General features: G+C 39.1%; 1 long non-coding RNA gene across 2 annotated transcripts in view; it reads left to right on the plus strand.

The window, feature by feature from the left end:
• The window catches only part of LOC146394530 (uncharacterized), a 232,889-nt gene extending 212,177 nt beyond the window's left edge, over positions 1-20,712 (plus strand). Inside the window, exons 4-5 of one of the 2 annotated variants that reach the window (XR_014835233.1) lie at positions 14,182-14,314; positions 16,858-20,712. This is a non-coding gene — a long non-coding RNA (uncharacterized LOC146394530). Of the gene's footprint in view, positions 1-14,181; positions 14,315-16,857 lie in introns of those variants that run through there. The other variant, XR_014835231.1, reaches the window with a different exon arrangement.
• The last annotated feature ends 2,408 nt before the right edge of the window (positions 20,713-23,120 follow it).

Below are 23,120 nucleotides of genomic sequence, written 5' to 3' on the forward strand. Positions count from 1 at the left end.
CTCCTGCATGGGCTAAGGGGGACACGGTGCTTCTTGCATGGTCTGTAGGCAGCAGGGGCAAACCACCACAGTTATCCCTGATTCCAGAGGTGGGCATGGCCCATTGCCATTGTAGATACCTGAACAAAAATCACTTGCAGCCCCATTCACCTAAACAGAGCCACAGAGGCGGGCATTGTGACAGAACACCACCAGTTGGTGCTCTCGCACCCCTAGGAACACACCCGCCCTGCTGTTGCCATTGCCAAATGTTCTGGGCAGTACCCACACGCCTGGTCTCTGTTATGTTCCAGGATCCTGCAACGAGGAGCACCCTTTACAACACCTAATATGTGGTCTAAGTGAGACGGGTTGCCTCATGCATGGTCTACAAGTGGTGGGGGCAAACCACCACAGTTATCACTGACTCTAGAGATGGTCATGGCCTGCTCCCAATAGGGGCCTATGAACAGGCACTACCTGTGGTTCCAGTCACCTCAGAGGAGGGTATTGCAATCCAACACAAGCTGTTATTGCTCTCACTCCCCTGGGAACTCACACACTCTGCTGTTGCTACTGCTTTGGTCAACTTGAAGATCTGCCTAGAGCATATTACCACTTCCCAGGGCCCTGCAACTAGGAGTAGCCTGTGCCACCTTCCTGTAGGTCCTTGCTTCTGTTGAGATCCCAATGACCAGGCACTGACTGCTGGCCCTACCCATTGCCTCCTTCTCCCTGAAAACACACTGAGCATCCTGGGGACAATAGCCTGCTCACACCGAAGAAAGAGACAGCAAATATTCAAACTCCCACACCAAAAATAAATAGTACCCCCCCAAAAAATACAAAGGGGTACTCTTGCATGGATGTAGTCTTACAAGACTACAGTTTGGCTTCCCCAAACTCACAGAAAAAGAAAAACACAAGCAAGATGAAGAAGCACAGAAACCATTCCCAGTTAAAGGAAGAGGAGAATTCACCTAAATCAGACAACAATGAAACAGACCTCTGCAGTCTGATGAACACTGAGTTCAAAACGGAGGTATTGAAAATACTGAAGTAATGAAGAGAGGATATGAACAGTAATGCAGATTCCTTTAGAAAGGAACTAGAAAATATAAGGAGGAGCCAAGAAAAACTATAAAATTCATTTGCAGAGATACAAACTGAGCTAAAGGCAATAAAGAGCAGAATGAATAATGCAGAGGAATGAATTAGTGATGTGGAAGATAAAATAATGGAAATCATAAAATAATGGAAATCACCCAATCAGCACAGCAGACAGAAAACCAAATGAAAAAAACATGAAAGCAATATAAGATATCTATGGGATAATATAAAGCTGGTCAATCTATGCATAATAGTAATTCCAGAAGGAAAAGAAAAAGAAAAGGGAATTGAAAATATATTTCAAGAAATTATGGAGGAAGGAGGACAAGATGGCGGAGGAGTAGGGGGACACGCTCGCCCTCTCCCACAAACACAACAAAAAAAGCACATCTACAGAAGAAATGACTCGCACAGAACAGCAACCAATCGCTGGCAGAGGAACCTAAACTCCAATAACGGCAAGAAGTTCGTGACATCATTGGGCAGAAAGGAAGAAAAGAGGAGAGTGAGAGAAGGTGAATCCCAGCGGGACGGGCGCTCCCGAAAGGGAACTGCGGAGGAGAAAGGGATCCCGCACCCTGGAAAGTCACCTACCGGGGGAAAGATCAAACGAACGGGAGGACTCTCCAGATGCAGAGAAGAGTGTAGCAGTAAGTTGGAGTACGGAAAAGCTGATCAAGAACCCAACGGACCATCTGAACTACGGGCACAGTCACCAAAAATTGAGACGCCTGGGTGGGGGCTGGGCACCGAGACCTCGCCTCTGAAGGTTGGTCCCCGAGAGGGGGCCAGGGGACGCCTGGGTGGGGGCTGGGCACCGAGACCTCGGCTCCAGAGATTAGTCCCCGGGCTAGGGGGGCGGGGAAGAGCAGAAACTGCTTGGGAGGTCTCTAAACCATTTGACGGGGCAGAGACTGCCTGGGAGACTAGAAAACAAAGCTGTCGCAGAGGAAGGGAGCAATACTCTAGGGGTGGGGAAGTGGAAAGCCGCCTCAGAGGGAACCTGGGAGAAGAGCCTGGTCTGCGCCCGTGCTGGGGAGCGGAGAGAAGAAGGGGTGGGTTCCCATAGAATACCCCCCACGCCACAGCAAGCTTACAGGCCCGCTAGCTAGCAGAAAGCTGTGCTTCCCAGTGCATTCCCTCCCCCCCACCCCCGCCACCCCCTACGCTCTCGCGGAACCTGGGGCTGCCTGCCATCCAGGAGGGCTGGCCTCAACAATTGCCTGAAGCCTACCACCGCAGGGGCTCTCCCTGCACAGGCCTGCTTGCCCTTTGGAGGGGCTACACTTCCACAGAGCAGCACCAAACACCACCAGCCCCCTAGAAAAGGCCTGCAGCCCAGAAAAGCTAGAACAAGCCTAGCCAGGCCGTGAATAGATCGGCCTAATTCTCCGACGGTTTTTCTGAGACGGGCTCCCCCGGGGAGGAGCCTCTTGGGTCTCCAAGGGCCTTGCTACCCGCCCAAGACCCCAGGGGGTGCTAAGACCTAGTGGACCAGCTGCATAGGACTGCCAGCTCCAGGCAGGATCCCCTGCAGCCCAGAAAAGCTGCAACAAGCCTGGCCGAATCGGGAAAAGATCTCAGACGGTTTTTCTGAGTCGGGCTGCCCTGGGGAGGAGCCTCTTGAGTCTCCAAGGGCCCTGCTACCCGCCCAAGACCCCAAGGGGTGCTGAGACCTAGTGGACCAGCTGCATAGGACTGCCAGCTCCAGGCAGGACCCCCTGCAGCCCAGAAAAGCTGCAACAAGCCTGGCCGAATCGGGAAAAGATCTCAGACGGTCTTTCTGAATCGGGCTGCCCTGGGGAGGAGCCTCTTGAGTCTCCAAGGGCCCTGCTACCCGCCCAAGACCCCAGGGGGTGCTGAGAACCAAGTGAAATCTGCTACCATCGTGGGGTGGACCTCCCAGTCCTGTCTGCCCTCAGGAAGTCCTCCTTTGCTTCAAAGAAACACTGTTAGTCCCATCAACACTCCAGAAAAGCCACACTGCCTCAAAAAAGATTGACCAACAACGACAGCCCTCAGGAAATATTCCAGGGCAGTGACAAGGCAAACACTACCCGATAACGGAGAGTACAACTCCCTCAGGAGAAAGAAGACAACAAGCAAGATGAAGAAGCTGAGAAACCACCCCCAGTCAAACCAACAGGAGAACTCACCTAAAACAGTCAACAATGAAACAGATCTCTGCAGTCAGACAGACCTGGAATTCAAAAGAGAAATACTGAAAATACTGAAGGAATTAAGAGAAGATATGAACAGTAATGCAGATACCCTCAGAAAGGAGCTAGAAAATATAAGGAGGAGCCAAGAAAAACTAGAACATTCATTTGCAGAGATGCAAACTGAACTAGGGGCAGTAAAAACCAGAATGAATAATGCAGAAGAACGAATCAGTGATATGGAAGATAGAATAATGGAAATCACTCAATCTGGTCAACAGACAGAAAACCGAATCAAAAAACTGGAAAGCAATATAAGAGACCTATGGGATAATATAAAACGGGCCAATCTATGCATAATAGGAATTCCAGAAGGAGTAGAAAAAGATAAGGGAATGGAAAATATATTTGAAGAAATTATCGATGGAAACTTCCCAAATCTAAAGGATACTGGATTCAAGATACAAGAAGCACAGAGGGCCCCAAACAAACTGAACCCAAACAGGCCCACATCAAGACACATCATAATAAAAATGGCAAAATTTAGTGATAAAGAGAGGATCCTAAAGGCAGCAAGAGAAAAACAGAATGTTACCTACAAGGGAACCCCCATAAGAATATCAGCTGATTTCTCTACAGAAACACTACAGGCCAGGAGGGAATGGCAAGAGATATTTAAAGTGCTAAAAGGAAAAAATATGCAACCTAGAATACTTTATCCAGCAAGAATATCATTTAAAATAGAAGGGGAAATAAAAATTTTTCCCAACAAAAACTTAAAGAATACAGCAACACAAAACCCAGGTTAAAGGAAATATTGAAAGGGCTTCTCTAAACCAAAAAGAAAGGAAGGAAAGGGAAGAAAAAAGAAAAGAAAAAAAAAAAGAAGAAGAAGAAGAGGAAGAACTAGGACTGAGGAAACCGCAATCAGAGAGCAGTCACTCAAAAAAGCCAGCATACAGATTTAATCATGAACATGCTTCAAACAAAATAAAATTAAAAAGAAAAAAATAAAAGAGTCATCAAAACCATAAAATGTGGGCAAGGGATGTTAGGAGGTAAATAATCCTTTTTGTTTGTATGTATGTCTCTCTTCTTAATTTTAATATAATAATGAAGTGTTTGAACTTACAGGACCATCAGGCTAAAACACACAATTATGGGAAGGGGTTAGCATACTTAAAAAACAGGGCAACCACAAGCCAAAACCAAATATTGCATTTGCAAAAAATGAAAAAAAAAATACACTCAAGCAGATAATAACAGGAGACCATCCAACCAAAAAAAAAAAAAAAAAAAAAAAAAAAGAATGGAGAACCATAGAATCAACTGGAACACGAGGATCAAATGGCAATAAATAATCATCTATCAATTATCACCTTAAATGTCAATGGACTGAATGCCCCAATCAAAAGACACAGAATGGCTGAGTGGATAAAAAGGCAAAAACCTTCAATATGCTGCCTAGAAGAAACTCACCTTAGGACAAAAGATACATATAGATTGAAAGTGAAAGGCTGGGGAAAAGTATTTCATGCCAATAGACATGACAGAAAAGCAGGAGTCGCAACGCTCATATCAGACAAAATAGACTTTAAAACAAAAGACATAAAGAAAGACAAAGAAGGACACTATTTAATGATTAAGGGATCCATCCAAGGAGAGGATGTTACTATCATCAACATATATGCCCCAAACATAGGAGCACCCAGATACATACAACAAATATTAACAGACATAAAGGGAGATATTGATGAGAATACAATCATAGTAGGAGACCTAAATACCCCCCTCACATCAATGGACAGATCCTCTAGACAGAAAACCAATAAAGCAACAGAGATCCTAAAGGAAACAATAGAAAAGTTAGACTTAATTGATATCTTCAGGATACTACATCCAAAAAAATCAGAATACACATTCTTCTCAAATGCTCATGGAACATTCTCAAGAATCAACCACATATTGGGACATAAAGCGAATCTCAATAAATTTAGGAGCATAGAAATTATCTCAAGTATCTTCTCTGACCACAATGCCATGAAATTAGAAATCAACCATTTGAAAAGCAAAGAGAAAAAACCTACTCCATGGAGACTAAACAACATGCTACTAAAAAACAAATGGGTCAATGAGGAAATCAAGAAGGAAATTAAAAACTACCTTGAAACAAATGATAATGAAGACACAACCTCTCAAAATCTATGGGATGCTGCGAAAACAGTGCTCAGAGGGAAATTTATAGCAATACAGGCCTTTCTCAAAAAAGAAGAAAGATCCCAAATTGACAACTTAACCCTCCACCTAAATGAATTAGAAAAAGAAGAACAAAAAAGTCCTAAAGTCAGCAGAAGGAAGGAAATTATAAAGATCAAAGAGGAAATCAATAAAATAGAGACTCAAAAAACAATAGAGAAAATTAATAAAACCAAGAGCTGGTTCTTTGAAAAGGTGAACAAAATTGATAAACCCCTGGCCAGACTCACTAAAAAGAGGAGAGAAAGAACCCAAATCACCAAAATTATAAATGAAAAAGGAGAAATCACAACGGATACAGCAGAAATACAAAAAACCATAAGAGACTACTATGAACAACTGTATGGCAACAAGTTTGACAATCTGGAAGAAATGGACAATTTTCTAGAATCTTACAGCCTGCCAAAACTGAATCAAGCAGAAACAGACCAACTGAACAGACCGATGACTAGAAATGAAATTGAAGAGGTCATAAAATCACTCCCTACAAATAAAAGTCCAGGACCAGATGGCTTCACAGGTGAATTCTATCAAACATATAAAGAGGAATTGGTGCCCATCCTTCTTAAACTCTTTCAAAAGGTTGAAGAAGAAGGAATACTCCCAAAGACATTCTATGAGGCCACCATCACCCTCATTCCAAAACCAGACAGAGATACCACCAAAAAAGAAAACTATCGGCCAATATCATTGATGAATATAGATGCAAAAATTCTCAACAAAATCTTAGCCAACCGAATCCAACAACATACCAAAAAAATTGTACACCATGACCAGGTTGGGTTCATCCCAGGTTCACAAGGATGGTTCAACATACGCAAATCAATCAGCATCATACACCACATTAACAAAAAAAAAGTCAAAAATCATATGATCATCTCAATAGACGCAGAAAAAGCATTTGAAAAAGTTCAACATCCATTCATGATCAAGACCCTTGCCAAAGTGGGCATAGAGGGAACATTCGTGAATATAATCAAAGCCATTTATGATAAACCCACAGCAAATATAATCCTCAATGGGGAAAAACTGAAAGCCTTCTCACTCAAATCTGGAACAAGACAGGGATGCCCACTCTCACCACTGCTCTTCAACATAGTTATGGAAGCCCTAGCCACAGCAATTAGACAAATAAAAGAAATAAAAGGCATCCATATAGGAAAAGAAGAGATCAAACTGTCACTGTATGCAGATGACATGATACTATACATAGAAAACCCTAAGGACTCAACCCCAACACTCCTTGAACTGATTAATAAATTCAGCAAAGTGGCAGGCTATAAGATTAACATTCAGAAGTCAGTTGCATTTCTGTATACCAGCAATGAAACATTAGAAAAGGAATACAAAAATACGATACCTTTTAAAATTGTACCTCGCAAAATCAAATACCAGAATACACCTGACCAAAGAGGTAAAGGACCTATGTGCTGAGAACTATAAAACTTTAATCAAAGAAATCAAAGAAGATGTAAAGAAATGGAAAGATATTCCATGTTCCTGGATTGGAAAAATCAATATTGTGAAAATGGCCATCCTACCCAAAGCAATCTACAGATTCAATGCAATCCCTATCAAATGACCCATGACATTTTTCACAGAACTAGAACAAACAATCCAAACATTTATATGGAACCACAAAAGACCCAGAATCACCAAAGCAATTCTGAGAAACAAAAACCAAGCAGGAGGCATAACTCTCCCAGACTTCAAGAAATACTACAAAGCCACAGTCATCAAAACAGTGTGGTACTGGTATCAAAACAGACAGACAGACCAATGGAACAGAATAGAGAATCCGGAAATTAACCCTGACACCTATGGTCAATTAATCTTTGACAAGGGAGGCAAGAACATAAAATGGGAAAAGGAAAGTCTATTCAGCAAGCATTGCTGGGAAACCTGGACAGCTGCATGCAAAGCAATGAAACTAGAACACACCCTCACACCATGCACAAAAATAAACTCAAAATGGCTGAAAGACTTAAATATGAGACAAGACACCATCAAACTCCTAGAAGAAAACATAGGCAAAACACTCTCTGACATCAACATCATGAATATTTTCTCAGGTCAGTCTCCCAAAGCAATAGAAATTAGAGCAAAAATAAACCCATGGGACCTCATCAAACTGAAAAGCTTTTGCACAGCAAAGAAAACAAAAAGACAACTTACAGAATGGGAGAAAATAGTTTCAAATGATGCAACAGACAAGGGCTTAATCTCTAGAATATATAAGCAACTTATACAACTCAACAGCAAAAAAGCCAATCAATCAATGGAAAAATGGGCAAAAGACCTGAATAGACATTTCTCCAAAGAAGATACACAGAAGGCCAGCAAACACATGAAAAAATGCTCAACATCGCTGATTATAAGAGAAATGCAAATCAAAACTACCATGAGATACCACCTCACACCAGTCAGAATGGCCATCATTAATAAATCCACAAATAACAAGTGCTGGAGGGGCTGTGAAGAAAAGGGAACCCTCCTGCACTGCTGGTGGGAATGTCAACTGGTACAGCCACTATGGAGAACAGTTTGGAGATACCTTAGAAATCTATACACAGAACTTCCATATGACCCCACAATCCCACTCTTGGGCATCTATCCGGACAAAGCTCTACTTAAAAGAGACACATGCACCCGCATGTTCATTGCAGCACTATTCACAATAGCCAGGACATGGAAACAATCCAAATGTCCATCGACAGGGGATTGGATTCGGAAGAGGTGGTATATATACACAATGGAATACTACTCAGCCATAAAAAAGGATGACATCATGCCATTTGCAGCAGCATGGATGGAACTAGAGAATCTCATCCTGAGTGAAATGAGCCAGAAAGACAAAGACAAATACCATATGATATCACTTATAACTGGAATCTAATATCCAGCACAAATGAACATCTCCTCAGAAGAGAAAATCATGGACTTGGAGAAGAGACTTGTGGTTGCCTGATGGGAGGGGGAGGGAGTGGGAGGGATCGGGAGCTTGGGCTTATCAGACACAACCTAGAATAGATTTATAAGGAGATCCTGCTGAATAGCATTGAGAACTATGTCTAGATACTTATGTTGCAACAGAAGAAATGGGGGGGGGAAACTGTAATTGTAAAATATACATGTAAGGATAACCTGACCCCCTTGCTGTACAGTGGGAAAATAAAATAAAATAAAATGAAAAAAGAAATTATGGCTGAAAACGTTCCAAATAAAAAGCATACTGATATCAAGATATAGGAAGCACAGAGGGCCCAAAACAAGCTGAATCCTAACAGGCCCACACCAAGACATATTTTAATAAAAATGGCAAAAGTTAGAGGATTCTAAAGGCAGCAAGATGAAAACAAACTGTTAAATATAAGGGAACCCCCAAAAGGCTATCGGCTGATTTCTCTACAGAACCACTATAGGCCAGAAGGGAGTGGCAAATATATTTAAAATGCTGAAAGGAAAAAATGTGCAGTCTAGAATAATCTATCCAGCAAGAATATCATTTAAATTAGAAGTGGAAATAAAGAATTTCTCCAACAAACAAAAGCTAAAAGAGTACAGCAATACTAAACCCATTCTAAAAGAAATACTGAAAGGGCTTCTCTAAATTAGAGGAAAAAGAAAGATTAGGATGGAGGAAACCAGAATTGGAAAGCAGACACTTAAATAAGCCAGCATACAGATGTAAACTTGAAGATGTTAAAAAAAAAAAAAAAGCCATCAAAATCGTACAATATGGGGAAGGAAAGTAAGAAAATACAGATTCTTTTTTTTTTATTTTAATAATGTGTCTGAGCCTATACGACTATCAGGGAATGGGTTAATGTGCTTAAAAAACAGGGCAACCACAAAACAAAACTGAACATTACATTCACAAAAACTACAAAGAAAAGTACTCAAGCATAAAATAAATGGAAACTATCCAACCCAAAAAAGAAGAAAAAAGAAACTTAGGATCAACTGGAAAACAAGTTTTAAAATGGCAATAAATATGTATCTATCAATAATTACCTTAAATGTCAATGGACTAAATGCTCCAATCAAGACACAGAGTGGCAGATTGGATAAAAAAGCAAAAACCTTCAATCTGCTGCCTACAAGAAACTCACTTCAGAGCAAAGAACACATACAGATTGAAAGTGAGGGAATGGGAAAAGATATTTCATGCCAATGGACAAGACAGGAAAGCAGGAGTTGCAATACTCATATCAGACTAAATAGACTTTAAAATGAAGGCCATAATGAAAGACAAAGAAGGATACTATTTAATGGTTAAAGGATCCATTCAAGAAGAGGATATTACAATCGTCAATATATATGCCCCTTATCTAGGAGCACCCAGATACCTCCAACAAATACTAACAGACATAAAAGGAGAAATTCATGGGAATACAATAACATTAGGAGACTTTAACACCCCACTCACAACAATGGACAGATATTCTAGACAGAAAATCAATAAGGCAACAGAGATCCTATGGACACGATAGAAAAATGAGACTTAATTGACATTTCGGGACATTACATCCAAAAAAATCAGAATATACATTCTTCTCAAATGCGCATGGAACATTCTCAAGGATCAGTCACATACTGGGGCACAAAGCTAACCTCAACAAATTTAAGAGTGCAGAAATTGTTTCAAGTATCTTCTCCGACCACAATGGCATGAAAGTAGAAATCAACCACAGGAAAAGAAATGAGAAAAAACTTACTACATGGAGACTAAACAACATGCTACTAAAAAACCAACGGGTCAATGAGGAAATCAAGAAGGAAATTAAAAAATACCTCGAGACAAATGATAATGACACAACCACTGAAAATCTATGGGATGCCACAAAAGTGGCGCCAAGAGGGAAATTCATAGCAATACAGGGCTTCCTCTAAAAAGGAGAAAAATCTCAAATCGATAACTTAACCCAACACCTAAATGAATTAGAAAAAGAACAACAACAACAACAACAAAAAAAACACCCTAAAGTCAGCAGAAGGAAGGAAATCATAAAGATTAGAGAGGAAATCAATAAAATAGAGATTCAAAAAAAAAAAAAAAGAAAGAAAGAAATCAGTAACACCAAGAGCTGGTTCTTTGAAAAGCTAAACAAAATTGACAAACCTCTGGCCAGACTCACCCACAAGAGGAGAGAAAAAACCCAAATAAACAAAATAAGAAATGAAAAAGGAGAAGTCATAACGGATACTACAGAAATACAAAAAACCATGAGAGAATACTATGAACAATTATAAGCCAACAAATTTGACAACCTGGAAGAAATGGACAACTTCCTAGAGACCTACAGCCTGTCAAAACTGAATCAAGAAGAAATAGACCAACTGAACAGACCGATCATGAGAAATGAAATTGAATATGTCCTAAAAACACTCCCTACAAGTCAAAGTCCAGGACCAGATGGCTTCACAGGTGAATTCTACCAAACATACAAAGAGGAACTTATACCCATCCTTCTTAAACTTTTTCAAAAGGTCGAAGAAGAAGGAACACTCCCAAAGACATTCCACGATGCCACCATCACCCTAATTCCAAAACCAGACAAAGATACCACCAGAAAAGAAAACTATAGGCCAATATCTTTGATGAATGTAGACGCAAAAATTATCAGCAAAATTTTAGCCAACCAAATCCAACAACATATAAAAAAGATCATACACCACGACCAGGTGGGATTCATCCCAGGTACACAAGGATGGTTCAACATGTGCAAATCAATCAATGTCATACAATCAAAAGAAAAGTCAAAAACCACATGATCATCTCAATAGATGCAGAAAAAGCATTTGACAAAGTCCAACATCCATTCATGATCAAAACTCTTACCAAAGCAGGCATAGAGGGAACATACCTTAACATAATCAAAGACATTTATGACAAACCCACAGCAAATATAATCCTCAATGGAGAAAAGCTGAAAGCCTTCCCACTAAAATCTGGAACAAGACAAGGATGCCCACTCTCATCACTGTTATTCAACACAGTATTGGAAGTCCTAGCCACAGCAATCAGACAAACAAAATAAAAGGCATCCAAATAGGAAGAGAAGAGGTAAAACTGTCAGTGTATGCAGATGACATGATAGCATATATAGAAAACCCTAAGGACTCAACCCAAAAACTACTTGAACTGAACAACAAATTCAGCAAAGTAGCAGGATATAAGATTAACATTCAGAAGTCAGTCGCATTTCTGTATACTCACAATGAAATATTAGAAAAGGAATGCAAAAATACGATACCTTTTAAAATCTCACCCCAAAAAATCAAATACCTAGGAATAAACCTGACCAAGGAGGTGAATAACTTACATTGTGAGAACTATAAAACATTAATCAAGGAAATTAAAGATGATTCAAAGAAACGGAAAGACAGTCCAGGTTCCTAGGTGGGAAAATTTAATATTGTAAAAATGGCCATACTACCCAAAGCAATCTACAGATTCAATGCAATCCCTATCAAATTACCCAGGACATTTTTCACAGAACTACAACAAACAATCCAAAAATTTTGGGGAGTGAAGTGCTTGGGGCGCTTGGTTTTAATAAATACAAACTATTGCCTTTATAATGGATTAGCAATGAGATCCTGCTGTGTGGCACTGGGAAGTATATCTAGTCACTTATGATAGAACATGATAATGTGCAAAAATATAATGTGTACATGTATGTGTAACTTGGTCACCATGCTGTACAGTAGAAAAAAAATTGCTTTGGGGAAATAACTATTAAAAAATAATAATAAATAAATGTAATATTTTGCAGCAGTCAACCTCAGACTTCTCCATCCCACTCCCTTCCCTCTCCCTTGGCAACCACAAGTCTGTTCCCCCAGTCTGTTAGTCTGTTTCTGTTTTGTAGATAGGTTCATCTGTGCCATACTTAATTTCCAGATATAAGTGGTATCATGGTATTTGTGTTTCTCTTTCTGACTGACTTCACTCAGTATGAGAGTCTCTCGCTCCATCCATATTGCTGCAAATGGCATTATTTTATTCTTTTTATGGCTGAGTAGTATTCCATTGTGTATGTATACCACTTCTTCTTAATTCATTCATCTGTAGATGGACATTTAGGTTGTTTCCATGTCTTGGCTATTGTGAACAGTGTTGTAATGAACATAGCAGTGCATGTGTCTTTTTGAATTGTCGTTTTGTCCAGATATATGCCCAGGAGTGGGATTGCTAGATCAAATGGTAGTTCTATATTTAGTTTTCTGAGGAACATCCATACTATTTTCCATAGTGGTTGTACCAATTTACATTCCCACCAACAGTATAGGAGGCTTCCCTTTTCTCCACACCCACTCCAGCATTTGTTATCTGTATACTTATTAATGACATCCATTCTGACTGGTGTGTGGTAATACCTCATTGTAGTTCTGATTTGCATTTCTCTAATAATTAGTAATGTTAAGCATTTTTTCATGTGCCTGTTGGCCATCCCCTATGTTTTCTTTGGAGAAATGTCTATTTAGGTCATCTGCTCATTTTTTGATTGAATTGTATGAGTTGTTTGTATATTTTGGATATTAAGCCCTTGTCGGTTGCATCATTTGAACATATTTTCTCCTCTTTCATAGGTTGTCTTTTTGGTGTTTTCTTTTTTTTATGGATTCCTTTGCTGTGCAAAAGCTTCTAAGTTTGATTAGGTACCATTAGGTTATTTTTGTTTTTATTTCTATTGCCTTGGGAGACTGATTTAAGGAAACATTTGTACGGTTGATGTCAGAGAATGTTTTATGTATGTTTTCTCAGGAGTTTTATGGTGTCTTGTCTTATGTTAAGTCTTTAAGCATTTTTTTTACCCAACAAGAGGGCTTCACATATTTATTACTGAAGCAAAGCGCTATGCAGAAACACCAACACAAAGAGGACCTATTTCCTGATATATACAACTGTGGCTGTGATGTTTGTGATATGGTAAGATGCAAGTGACTGCCATACAGCATAAATATGTGTGCCACTTCATGTGCAGAGGCTCCTTTTAGACCCAGCTTGGTTCTTCTCCAATGTCTTCTAGTTGTAACTGATTTTATTACCAGTTTTCATTCAACTCCATTGGGGGATGGGACGATTTTGCTTTTGCTTCTTGGTCAGGAATCACTTGATCCTGAAAGTCTTATGAATAGACATGATGAGGAGCTAATTCGAATGCACATAGGATGGCAGAGATGAGAAGAGAGGCAAGTCTTTAAGCATTTTGAGTTTATTTTTGTACACGGTGTGAGGGTATGTTCTAGTTAAATTGACTTACATGTTTCCAATTTTCCTAGCACCACCTACTGAAGCGAATGTCTTTTTTACATTTTATATTCTTGCCTCCTTTGTTGAAGATTAATTGACTGTAGGTCCAGATTTATTTCTGAGCTCTCTATTCTGTTCTATTGGTCTGTATGTATTTGTACTAGTACCACACTTTCTTGATTATTGTAGCTTTGTAATGTCTGAAGTCTAGAAGAGTTATGCTTCCTGCTTTTTTTTCCCCCCTCAGGATTGCTTTGGCAATTCTGGGTCTGTTATGGTTCCATATAAATTTTTGGATTGTTTGTTCTAGTTCTATAAAAAATGTCGTGGGTAATTTGATGGGGATCGCATTAAATCTTTAGATTGCTTTGGATGGTATGGCCATTTTAATGATGAGAAATTGATTTTTCATTGTAGGGAATCCTTGGTTGACTGTAGGAGGCTGAAGGTTACGGGCTCTATCTGGCCACCCCTAAGACTGCAAGGTTTAAGACCTCAACACCTATGGAACACCTCAGGCATATACCACTGAGAAACTCTGCCTTACCAAGTAAGTCTTTCAAAGCTTATTAAGTTTAGAATTAAACAGAAATGATGAAGTAAACATAGCTCATGGTTTTCATATTTTTTTGTTGAATTTAGAATAATTTTTTTTGTCTTTTTGCCTTTTCTAGGGCCACTCCCATGGCATATGGAGGTTCCCAGGCTAGGGGTCTAATCAGAGCTGTAGCTGCCGGCCTATGCCACAGCCACAACAATGCCAGATCCAAACCATGTCTGCGACCTACACCACAGCTCATGGCAATGCTGGATCCTTAACCCACTGAGCAAGGCCAGGGTTTGAACCCGCAATCTCATGGTTCCTAGTCAGATTTGTCAACCACTGAGCCATGATGGGAACTCCAAATTTAGAATAATTTGTGTGTGTTTCATTAAAGTGCTTAAACTGTTTGCAGCAGTTGGGCATATTCATGAATTAGAGAGATGAGTCTTAGGTTCCAATTGAAAATGTATGCTTTTACAGATGTGATTTCAAAATGAACAGAAAACTGGATATAGTTCATACGATACATGGTATCAGAATGTTTCCGAGAACATGTGGTCCATGGATGCACAGTTCACTGCCTTGTTCTGGGAGGAGTAACTGGGGGGTCTAGATAGAGGGGCCAGGCAGGAGAGGATGAGCAGGGTTGGGAAGAGCATCAGAGGACAGCAGAATCAGACCTGAGGTGGTCCTGCCACAACCATTATCCCCAAAGGAAGCCTAATCTTCCTGGTAGCAGCAAGATGTCTAGAATTCATCCTGGGAGACCATTGCTGGTTATTCCCCAAACCTTTCCCTGAAGAACACCCTCAGATCATTGCTCTCTTTGTGACCTGGCCCAACTATTTGTCTTTTTGATAATAGTCATTCTATCAGGTGTGAGACAACATCTCATTGAAGTTTTGATTTGCATTTCCCTGATGATTAGTGATGTTCATCACCTTTTCATGTACCTTTTGGCCATCTGTGTGTCTTCATTGGAAAAATGTTTATTCAGATCGCCTATCCAATTTAAAATTGTATTTTTTTTTTTTTTGCTATTGAGTAGTCTAAGTTCTTTATATATTTTGAATATTATGTATTTGTCAGTTATATGATTTGCAAATATTTCTTCCACTCTGTAGGTTACTTTTTCATTTTGTTAATGGTTTCTTTTGCTGTGCAGGAGCCTTTTAGTTTGATGTGGTACCAATTGTTTAATTTTGCTTTTGTCGCCCCTGCTATTGGTGTTAAATTAAAGAAATCATTGCCAGAGGAATTTCATGGAGCTTACCCTCTATGTTTTCTCCTAGGAGTTTTATGGTTTCAGGTCTTTCAAAGTCTTTAATCCATTTTGAGTTGATTTGTGTGTATGGTGCAAGATACTGGTCTAGTTCCATTCTTCTGCACACACTGGTCCAGTTTTCCCAGCACAATTTATTAAAGAGACTATCCTTTTCCTATGGTATATTCTTGGCTCCTTTGTTGTAAATTAATTGGCCATATATATGTGAGTTTATGTCTGGGCTCTCTATTCTGCTCCATTGATCCATAGGTGTTTTTTTTGGGGGGGTGGTGTTCTTTTTAGGGCTACACCTGTGGCATGTGGAAGTTCCCAGTCTAGGGGTCTGATCTGAGCTGCAGCTGCTGGCCTACACACAGTTCAGGGAAATGCCATATCCTTAGCCCACTGACCTAGGCCAAGGATTGAAGCCACACCCTCATGGGTACTAGTCAGGTGCATTACCACTGAGCCACAGTGGGTACACCCATGTGACTATTTTTACACCAATACCGTACTGTTAGATTTTCTCTAACTTTTTAATATAGTTTGAAATCAGAGAGTGTGATGCCTCCATTTCTATTCTTCTTTCTCAAGGTTGCTTTAGCTACTTAGGGTCTTCTGTGGTTCTGTACAAATTTAAGGATTGATTATTCTATTTCTGTGAAAAATGCCATTGGAATTTTGATGGGGAATGCATTGCATCTGTAGATTGCTTTGGGTAGTATGGGCATTTTAATAATAATTATTATTTTAATCCATGAGCACAAATTATCTTTTATTTATGTCATAAATTTCTTTTATCTATTGTCTTATAATTTGCAGTATACAGATATTTTACCTCTTGGTTAAATTCATTCCTATGTATTTCATAATTTTGATGCAATTATAAATGAGATTATTTTATTAATTCCTCTTTCTGATAGTTTATTGGTGTATAGAAATGCAACTGATTTTTATATATTGATTTTGTATCCTGCAGCTTTACCAATTTGTTTATTAGTTCTATATAGGTTTTTTGGTGAAGTCTTTAGGGTTGTCTATATATAATAAGTCACATGCAAATAGAGATAATTTTACTTCTTTCTTTCCAGTTTTCTTGCATAATTACTCTGGGTTTGACTTCTACTACTATGTTGAATGGAAGGGGTGAAAGTGGGCATCCTTGTCTTGTTTCTAATCTTAAAGGAAAAGCTATTAGTTTTTCACTGTTGAGTGTGGTGTTAGCTGTGGGGTAATATATGGCCTTTATTATGTTGAGGTAACATCACTCTATTTCCACTTTCAGGAGAAGATTTTTATGATCATGAATGGATGTTGAATTTTGTCAAATGCTTTTTATACATCTGTTGAGATTATCATATGGCTTTTAATCCTTCATTTTGTTAATGTGATATATCACATTGATTAGCGGATGTTGAACCATTCTTGCATCCCTGGAAAAAAATCCTGCTTGATCCTGGTGTATGATCCTTTTAATATTTTGTTGGATCTAGTTTACTAATATTTTGCTGAGGATTTTTTGCATCTATGTTCATCAGGGATATTGTCCTATAATTTTTTTTCTTGCAGTGTCCTTTGATTTTGTTACTAGCTTAATGTAGGCCTTGTAAAATGACTTTGGAAGTGTTTTCTGTTTTATTTCTTGGAAGAGTTTGAGAAGGATTGGTATTAATTCTCCTTTATTTATTTATTTATTTATTTATTTGTCTTTTATGCCATTTCTTGGGCCGCACCCATGACATATGGAGGTTCCCAGGCTAGGGGTCGTATCGGAGCTGTAGCCGCCGGCCTACGCCACAGCCACAGGAACGCGGGATCTGAGCCGCATCTGCGACCCATACCACAGCTTATAGCAAGGCCCGATCGTTAACCCACTGAGCAAGGGCAGGGATGGAACCTGCAACCTCATGGTTCCTAGTCGGATTCGTTAACCACTGTGCCACGACGGGAACTCCAATTCTCCTTTAAATGGTAGAGGTCACCAGTGAGGTTATCTGGTCCTGGACTTTGTCAGGAGGTTTTTTAATTATTGGCTAAATTCCCTACCAATAATTGATCTGTCCAGATTTTCTTTTCATTATTCAGTTTTTGTGGGTAGTATGTTTGTTTCTAGAACTTTATCCATTTCTTCTATGTTGTTTAATTTGTTAGTGGATAATTGTTCATAGTAGGCTTTTATGATCCTTTGTATTTCTGTGGGATTAGTTGGAGCATCTCCTCTTTCACGTCTGGTTTTTAGTCCTTTCTCTTTTCTTCTTGGTGACTCAGCTAAACCATTGTCTATTTTGTTTATCTTTTTAAAAAACAGCTCTTAGTTGTATCGATCTTTTCTGTTGTCTTTTTTCATCTCTATTTCCATTCTGATCTAGTTTCTTTCTTTCTATTAATTTTGGGCTTCATTTGTTCTTCTTTTCCTAGTTTCTTGAGGTATAAAGTTAGGCTGTTTGATAATCTTTCTTTCGTTTTTTTTTTTGGGGGGGGGGGCATGCTTGTGGCATGTGGAAAGTCCCTGGTCAGAGATCAAACCTGTGCCACGTCAGTTACCCAAGCTGCTGCAGTGACAATACTGGATCCTTAACCTGGCTGCACCACAAGAGAACTCCATATCTTTGTTTTTGGTGTAGGCATTTATCGCTATGAACTTCCCTCTTAGAACTGCTTTTGCTGTATTCCGTACATTTTGGTATGTTGTGTTTCCATTTTCATTTGTCTCAAGATACTTAAATTCTCTATTGATTTCTTCTTTGATCCACTTGTTGTTCAGTGGCATGTTGTTTAATATCTGTATATATGTGAATTTGCCAGTTTTCTTCTTGTCAGTAATTTCTCATTTCAGACCACTGTTATCAGAAGATACTTGACGTGATTTCAGTATTCTTAAATTTATTAAAATTTGTTTTGTGACTTAATCTCTGATATAGCCTATAGAATGTTCCTTGTATGCTTGAAAAATGTGTACTCTGCTGCATTTGTATGGAATGTTCTGTAAATGTCTATTAAATCCATCTGATAGAACATGTCCTTTAAGACCAATCTTTACTTATTAATTTTCTGTCTGGATGATCTATCCATTGGTGAGAGTGGGGTTTTAAAGTCCTCTACTACTACTACTACTACTACTACTACTACTACTACTACTACTACTATTATTATTTTAGTCCTCTATTATTATTGTGTTTTTGTCTATTATTCTCTTCATGCCTTTAGTATTTGGTTAATACTCTGATGCTCTGATGTTGAGTGCATGTATATTTACAATTGTTATATACTCTTGATGAATTAACCCCTTTATTATTATGTAATGACCTTGTCTCTTGTTACAGCTTTGCCTTTAAGTCTATTTTGTCTAATATAGTATAGCTACCTTTACTGTTTTTTGATTTTCATTTGCATGGAATATCTTTTTCCATCCCTTCACTTGCAGTATGTGTGTCCTAAAAACCGAAGTGAGTCTAGTGTAAGCAGCATGTAGGTGACTTTTGTTTTTTTATCCACTCAGCCAGTCTTTGTGTTTTGATTAGAGAATTTAGTCCATGGATATTTAAAGTAATTATTGATAGGTATGGATGTGTTTCCATTTGGTTCATTTTTCTGGCTTTTTCGGTAATTTTTCTTTTTCCTTCTCTCCCTTTCTGCTATGATGCTTTTCTGTAGTAGTATGCTTAGATTCTTTTTTCTTTATCTTTGGCGTATCTACTTTAGGTTTTTGCTTTGTGGATACCATAAGGCTTACATAAAACATCTTATATTTATAACAATCTATTTTAAGTTGCTAACAACTTAAGTTTGAGCACATTATAAAGCTCTCTGTTTTTATTATCCTTTGAGGTGTTTCATGTCAAAATTGACATCTTTTTATCTTACATATCCATCATCAAATTTGTGTAGCTATTGTTATTTTTTACTACTTTTGCCTTTTAACTTTCATACTGGATTTTTCAATGGTAAACCCAACACCATTGGAACATTAGATTATTCTGAATTTAACTATATATTTACCTCTACCAATGAGATTTATATTTTCATATATTTTCCTGTTATTAACTGGCACCTTTTTGTTTCGGCTTAAAGAAATCCCTTTAACATTTCTTTCAAGGCTGGTCTAGTGGTGCTTTTATTTCTCTGGAAACTCTTCAGTGCTGGATAGAGTATTCTGGTTGGCAGTTTTTTTTTTCCATTTAGCACTTGGAATATATCATGAAACTCCATTATAGTCTTTAGCTTCTGCTAAAAAATTCTGCTGATGATCTTATGGAGGTTTGCTTGTAGGTAACAAGTTGTTTTGTTCTTGATGCTTTTAAAATTCTCTTGTCTTTAATTTTTGACACTTTAATTATAACATGTCTTGGTTTGGGTCTCTTTGGACTCATCTTATTTGAAACTCTTTGGTCTTCCTAATATGATTATCTGCCTGCTTCTTGAAGATAGGGAAGGTTTCAGACATTTTTTTTTTCAAATTTGTTTACTGCCCCTTTCTTTTCCTCTAGGAGTCCTCTAATGTGAATATGGGTTCACTTTATGGACCTCTAAGTCCCTTAAGCTATCTTCATACTTTTTTCTTCTCTGATTGCATGAATTCCACTGCCCTGTCTTCAAGTTCTTGGATCCTTTTTCCACTTCATCTCATCTGCTGTTGAACTCCTCTATTAAGTTCCGTTATTGTATTCTTTAGCTCTGTGATTTCTGTTAGGTACTTTCTTATATTTTCTCTTCATTGAAATCCTCACTTTTTTCATGTGTTGTTTTCCATAGCTCAGTGAGCATCTTTGTAACTGTTAGTTTTTCAAGTAAATCACTTATTTCTGTTTAATTAAGGTCTTTTCTGAGGTTTTACAGGCATACCTTGGAGATACTGCCAATTCGGTTACAGAACTGTAATAAATGGAATAACCCAATGAAGTGGGTCAGTAATGTGGAATTTTTTGGTTTCCCAGTGCATAGAGAAGTTACGTTTACACTCTACTGTAGTGTCTTATGTGCGCAATAGTATTATGTATGAAAAATGTACATACCTTAACTTAAAAATACTTCATTGCTTTAAAATGTTAACCATCATCTGACATGCAGGGTTGCTACAAAACTTCAATTTGTAGAAAACGTAAAATCTGTGAAGTGCAATAAAATGAAGCTCAATGAAACAGAGTATGCCTGTATATTGTTCTTTCATTTTGAATATACTTCTCTGTTTCTTAATTTTCATTGACTCTCTATATTGGTATCTTTGCATTAGATAAAACCTCCACCTCTATTAGTCCTGAAGGAGTGGTTTGTGTAGGAGATGGAATACATTTTTCAGCCTTGCCCAGCTCTGGGTTGTCTCTCCAACCTTTGTGATTGTCTGAATAGACTTCTGTGTTCTTGTGGCTCTTAGTAGTTGAGGGTGTGCCAAGATTTGTCAGTGTCCTAAAGGGGAAGATCTCAATCAGCATGTAGAAGCAGGCTAACTGGAAGTTGATCTTCTTTCTCAGTGGAAAACTGGGAGATGGTTGTCTCTGTCTAGTGCTTCTGCACTGTGACTACTTGGGGAATAGCTGGTTAAGAACTGTTTCTCTCCTTGTTACAGTCATATGAGACCCATAGATGTAAGCCCCACTGGTCACCAGAGCCAGGCAATCAAGAGGCATTCCCTGGGCAGTAGCCACACAAAGCAGAGCGGCAGACCATATGCATGAGCTCCTTTCTGGGATACGAGCAGCCTGGAGCAAGGCAGAGGCAGAGCACAAAGAAAGCATCAGTTGGCTCTGGGGTCTCTGGAGAATACTGCACTCTGCTCCCTAGTCTACAGCTATTAAGATAAGCAAGCAGGCCTCTTTCAGGGAAAGACTGGACATTTTTATCTGCTGCTTCTGCAACAGGCCCTGAGGGTCTAGCTGGTTAAGAACTGTTTATATGTTTGTTACAGTCCTGAGAGACTGGTGAACAATGTGTAGGTCCTACTGGCTACCAAACCAAAATGATCAAGGGGTGTCCCCTGGGCAGTAGCTGCAGAAACCAGGGTGCCCTACGTATTCATAAGCTTATTTCTGGCAGATACCAGTGATCAGGAGCTAAGCAGAGGGAGAGCACAAATTATGGTGTCTGGGGTCTCTGGAGAATATTGCAGTCAGGCCCTAGATGTGTGTTAAATCGTGAGACTGCCCCTCGGGACATAGTAAGTAAGGTAGGAAAATAGGCCTCTTTCAAGGAAAAACTGGGAGTTTCTGCCTGCTGGCTCTATGCTGTGTCCTGAAGTGTTAGCCCTGTTGAGTCTGCATGAGCCTGTTAAGAACTGTCTTTTAGGTCATTCACTACAGCCTTACGGGTCTCATGGACATAAGCCTTGTTGGCTTTCAGAGCTAGAGGTTTTGGGGGCCTGTGTTGCTGCTAGAATTCCTAAAAGTTGGGTTGCCAGATGTGAAAATCAAACCCTTTTCTCCTCAGGGAGAAGCTGGTAGTTATGAGTTCCCTCCTTGCTGGGTATTGGCACCCCATGGTTGGGGTTTATGGCAACATCCTGTTTCAGCTTCTCCCACCTGTTTCCATGTGGTTTTTTTCCTTCATTTGCCTGATATGTGTAGGAGTCACACAGAGTTTTTGATGTTTGTTTTGGAGGGAATTGTTATGTATATAGCTATAGATTTGGTGTGACTGTGGCAGGAAGTGCATTCAGGAGGCCCCTATATGGCTATATTGAACTGGAACACAGAAAAAGTGACTGTTCTTATTTTATATAGGTCATCTACAGTGTACATATGAAATTAAGTTTTCTAGTTTTACCTAAAGGTTGAAGAATAATTAGGTTTTAAAAATGTATACCAAATGGAGAAGCCTGGAGATACCTCCTTCACCAGTTGATCAGAGTTGACATCACCACAAACTGGACAGACAGACCATCATTACATTGCTTATGTCATATTGCTGCCGAAAACACATACCTGAATCTAATCATGTGAACACAACACACAAACCCAAATTGAGGCACATCCTGCAGGAAACTGGCTTGTACTCTTAAAAAATGTCAAGGCCTTTGAAGACAAAGAAGGGCTGAGAAATTGTTCGAGATTAAAGGAGAGTAAAGAGACACGACTAAATGTCATGAAATCGTTAATTAGGTCTTAGACCAGGCTAGGGTAACACATATAACTATAAAAAAAATCATTGTACAATTAACAATGTTTGACTGTTGGCTGTGGAGTAGATGATAGCTTTGTATAATGTTAAATTTTATAATTTTGATAATCGTAATGTGGTCATGCAAGAGAATATCAATTCTTGGGAACTGTACTTGAAACAATCTAAGTACAAAGGGGCATGTTGTCTGAAAGTTACTCTCAAAATGGTTCAGGAAGAAAAAAGGCTACAGTTGACCCTTGAACAACATGGGTTTAGACTCTATGGGTCTACTTACACACAGATTCTTTTCAATAGTAAATACTATAGTACCAACCAATCCGAGGTTGGTTGACTCTACAGATGGGGAGGTACTGCAGATACAGAGGAACCGCATATATGGAGTGTCAACTCTGTAAGTTATACATGGATTTTTCAACCATGCTGAGAAAGGGCACC

The sequence above is a fragment of the Sus scrofa genome, chromosome X (assembly GCF_054392235.1).
Source record: "Sus scrofa isolate SSC_HxYL_T2T_F1_AM1 chromosome X, Sscrofa_HxYL_maternal_Yorkshire_Landrace_v2.0, whole genome shotgun sequence".
Taxonomy (NCBI): Eukaryota; Metazoa; Chordata; class Mammalia; order Artiodactyla; family Suidae; genus Sus; species Sus scrofa.